Raw genomic sequence first — 4812 nt, 5'->3', positions numbered from 1 at the left:
GTTAGCTTCTGTGGGAAAAGTGGTTGTTAGAATTTTAGAGTTAAAGGACACTTAGAAGTGGACTAGGACCCAACCCTCTTGGACTTAGACAGTTCTAGGGTCAACACACACGGGAGCACCAGAGTACTCGAGTTACCTCACCCAGGGAAGCCGGGTGCATAGGCTGCCATTAAGTAAGTCCTAGGAGGGGGGAGGAATGTGGGGACGGTGAGTTGGACTAGCAGGCACGGGAAGAAGAGGCGGGAAGGAGACAAGCAGGAGAGCCGGTAAGGAGTGGGGAGGCAGGAAGAGGTGCAGGAGGGAGAGAGGTGAGCGCATAGCAGAAACTGGCATGGTTGTGGGAGCTGCAAAAAAGGCTGAAAGAGCAAGTGAGGAGGAGGCAGCAAAAAGAGGCTGAGAAAACAGTGGAAAGAGGCACAAATGTGGGATAGTGGCACAAAGCGGCTGAGAAGAGGGAGAAAAGGCACAGACAATTGTAAGGTAGAGAAGTGTGAAAAGTGGCACAGAGAGGATGAAAAAAAGAGGAGAAGAGACCCAAGTATTGAGACAGAAGAGAACAAACTATTATGTTAGTTTAAATCAAAAAAGGCAAATGTGGACAAAACTCCTACATGCATTTGTCCCTGTGCAAAGAAAAAAATGGAACAAGGTAAACTTGCAGGGAAAATGTCTGCAAAATGTTTCCATCTCAATCACATTTTATTAATGAATATGCTGGATGAGGAATTTTAACTGGTGTTAGAATCCGGGTTCTCTGGTTGACACAGGTAGGTACTTGTGTCAGGCAGGGAACCTTTCCTCTAGTCAGGGTAGGGGGTACACTCCAACAATAACCCCTGCTCACCCTCTAGGTAGCTTGGCGCGAGCAGACAAGGCCTATCTCAGAGCGTTTAGGTTAAGCATTTGTGAACACACACACAGTAACTCAGTGACAACCCCACAAATGGACTCCACACTGGGATATATAAAAAATAGCACTTTATATATATAGATTAGGCTTAGCACAAGACCAGATAACGTTTAAACGGCCCACAATACTTATTAGACAAAGAGTCCTTGGGTTTAGCGTAGTTTTAAAGTTCTGTGCGCTTCGTTCCTTTCCGTACGCTTCGTATGCGGTAAAAACTGCTTGGGAACGGGTCTCACACGCACTGTAGGCGCTTCGGGATGAAGCGTACACCCTACGGTGCGAACAGGCACAGTACCTTTATCTTTTGGTGAGTTTGTCACGGATGCTGCGCTGACATCAAATGCGATGTACGGTGTGTTGTCCTCCTGGTGCGATGCGTACTACGGTACGTTAGACCTTGGGTATGCAGGGAAGTAACCGAATGCCGATGGATCGCACGCTGTGACTCAGTCGATCATGGATTGAACACTTTGGACGAATGGAATACAGTCACTAATACATCTTAAATTTCTCCATCTGTTTCCCTTGATTGTTTTTTCACATGATTCATATTAAATATTCCACTGACTTCTGAATAACCTGCTGGCTCTTACGTTGCCATCATTTTTTGTCTCTTTCTCCCCTTCTTTTCTCCTCCCCCCCACTCCCCTTCTCCCCCCCCCTTCCTCCACCTTCCTCTTCAAAACTGTAGATATCCGATTTCCTTTGGGACACATGTTACTGATGGACAAATTACTCTGTGGTCCACTACCATTGTTAATAATGTCAACCTTCTTGATGTACATTACATTGACAAGTCCTTCCATCGTACCTTATTTTCCCTTTCCTTTCCTTTTCCTTTCTCCACAATGCATAGAATAATGTTTAGCATACTGTGGTTATGTCGTCTCAATTCTCAATTTGTTTGTTAATTGTTGTATAATATAATTGTTACATATGTCATTTTTGTTTTACATTTTGCGTTAACCATTCATCCTCACACTGAGAGTTATTTATTTTTTTAATGTTGTGTCTTACCATGCGTAGCAATATTCGTGATTTATGTTCTGTTTTGCCTATTGCTCCCTTCTTTCAGCTCCCTTCCTTTTTCTTCTCCCCTCCCCCCCTTTTTTCGCCCCCCCTTCCTTCTCCCTTCTAAATTATCAGCTGTTTAATTTAATTTTAATTTACTCTTGTCCGAATTGTAAATAATATATGTGTCCAAATGTGGCTAACACCAGCCTCGAACCTCTCACTTTCGGTGTTCCTTTCTTGTATGAACCTCGTTCTACAATTCCTTTCCCCCTTTTTCCGTCCCCCCGGGGCACTACCTGACTCTCACTAGTTACTGATCCAGCCCTCTTCCTGTCCTGCCCCGATCACGTGACAAACTGCACTCGGCCTTTAACGGGGTTTCAATACACACGCCGCTATCGTCACGGACGTTTCACTCGCCCGCATCTGACCAATTTAGGATTTGTTCCCTTCCATCGATCAAGTCACCTTTGGACCCACTTGCTTTAAATTTGTCCCGATGTAAGATCTACCAGCCTAAGACCTGACAGTCTAGGACAAATTTGAATTCATTCCTTCATTTAACATCCCTAACTCCCTCCTTCCCTTTTTTATGCACATAGATTCGTCTCCAATGCCCGGCCCCCGGACTCCTACTGTTGCAGCAATGTTTGACGCTGACCCTTGAGTGCTTATACCATTGGTAATTACCAGACCTTTATCCCTTTGGTCACATGATTTATCCTTATAACCAGTTTCACTTACCGTGTTCCCTTCCTTTTCCCTTTCCTTCCTAGATTACGCGCCGATTCATGCCCGCGTTTGTTTCACTTCTATTGGACTCATTGTACTTACCTAGACTACGCTCAGGTATTTCTCTCCTACTCTCATTTGTGGTCACTCTTTACTCAGAGCTTTCTTTTTCTTTTTCAGACTATTCTAAAACTTTATTTCTCCTCCCCCTTACAGCACCCGTTTAATTATGACAATTGTCCTGATGATGTCCTGAAATTAATCAGGCTGAAACGCCGTCGACAATCCTCAGCAAAGAACTTTGGCTTTCCTGTGGTCACCTAAAATTTGTTCAAACCAGATTATATATAATCATTTTCCTTGACCACATTGTTATTATATTATTTATTTTTTCGCCGTTCACGCTGTCTTCACCCATTGTGTCACCGCGCCGTTCACTATCACTAGCACGCCCAGTGCTCACTTTTGTGTGTTTTGGTCATTTGTACCTTTATTGTACTGTAGTGCTGTAGCAACTACCTACAATATATATCCCTTTTCTATTCTTCTTGTGGTCTCCCTTCCTTTTTTCCCCCTTCCCTTTGTGATTTACATCACTGATTTGAAACTTGCTGTTTTAAATGATATCCAGTTGAGACGTTGTTGTTTTGATAAAAATTCATCCAAAGTGGGCAATACCTAAAAACACACAATAACAAGTTTTATTATGAATAAGTAGAAAAATATAAAACATAAAAGCAAGGAGGAGAGTGTAGAGTGTTTGTGATGGTAAGGGGATTGGTAATTACCATATGTTTCATTACCATTCTAATTATTACTAGGATGGGATTGAAATGCAACCGCTTTTGCATGATTCCACCACATCCGCCCACCTGAGAGAGATCGATGATTATGCAATGATTCTGAACTTGCATTTAACATGCACGGGTTTCATTTAATTCTAAATGCAAACTAAAAAGACGCATTGCAAGCCACATAGAGACTGCACAGTGACATCAAGGTGTATCCGGAATTAATGCTCGATACTTTATGCAAAATCAGAGCTAAAATCCATGTTGAACAGTTTCCCTTGGGTCCCAAATGAAAATATGAAAACAAGAATGACGAAGACAGAATGACAGGTACAGGCTTCAGAAGCAAGTCTGTCCTCCCTGTTTTGTTCTTTGCTGCATTTCTGAATTGAAAGTTAAAATATAAAAGTGATTTGTAACGGGATTTCAGAATTAAGTATATCACGTTCCCATTAAAGGCAGATAGACTAGGTGGAGCGATTTCGTTGACGTTTTGATTGGTTGTCGTACCAAAAGTAGCAACTTCTCGTCTTTGTTTTTAGGTCTCACCTATAAATTGATTTAGCAGTCTGTTGTTGAAGACTTGATGTAAGTAGCACAAGACATGGGCTGTGGCCTTTGTATCACCCCCTTATGATTAACAACCTTTCAAGTCTATCTCACTTCTCTAACCCTGAGTAGATGAATATCATGTTCTTTCTGTAGTCTTGCCTAGGAGCACAGTCTCACTGTGTTTTGATTGTATGACGTGTATCCTTCTACTGCTGACATCACATCTTGCATTCCAGTATACTGGAAGGGAAATGTTATTATCCTCTCAATCTCACCCTACTCCCTCGTGCCCCATGCAGCCTCCACTCTTTCTCTTTATTAAAATAAAAGCAAATCACTTCTCCCTGCCCTCCCCAGCTTTCATGTGATTTGAGAGCACCGCCTGATGGGCAACCACCTTAAAATGTATTTTTGCCTTTTTCAAGATGGTTGCCTCAACATGTCCGTGCACACACATAGGCAGCTGCATCTAATACTTTATTTTGATATGATTTAGCAAAATACATTTAAAGATTACCATTGTGGTGGCCGCTTGAAAAGCAAAAAAAAGGAGATGCAAAACCAAAAGATTTCCCCCTTAGTGGGAAAGGTATGCCCAGACTTGGGTCCGTGCTCGTTATGCCATCTGATTCATGCTAGCCTAGCTGATACAGGGTGATACCCCAAAACTGGTTCCATGATGCTTGTTTCTGGCCCAGGGAAGACTTGGCCTGGCAGTTCGGGCTGAACTGTTCTCATGGGGAGCAGGGTCAAGACTGATTTGCATGTGGTTAGGGCCCAACTGGAATGGAGTAGTGAGCAAACATACAATGT

The 4812-nt window shown here is 42.8% G+C and overlaps 1 long non-coding RNA gene across 1 annotated transcript; it reads left to right on the top strand.

The window, feature by feature from the left end:
* The first annotated feature begins 2306 nt into the window (after window positions 1-2306).
* On the top strand, window positions 2307-3128 carry LOC146858064 (uncharacterized). Its single transcript, XR_014979650.1, has 4 exons — window positions 2307-2425; window positions 2527-2606; window positions 2701-2773; window positions 2873-3128. It is a non-coding gene; the product is annotated as an uncharacterized LOC146858064 (long non-coding RNA).
* Window positions 3129-4812: the final 1684 nt, after the last annotated feature.

The sequence above is a fragment of the Triturus cristatus genome, chromosome 3_2 (genome assembly GCF_964204655.1).
Source record: "Triturus cristatus chromosome 3_2, aTriCri1.1, whole genome shotgun sequence".
Lineage (NCBI taxonomy): Eukaryota > Metazoa > Chordata > Amphibia > Caudata > Salamandridae > Triturus > Triturus cristatus.
Note: the sequence above shows the minus strand (reverse complement) of the source record. Positions and strands in the feature narration are given on the sequence as shown.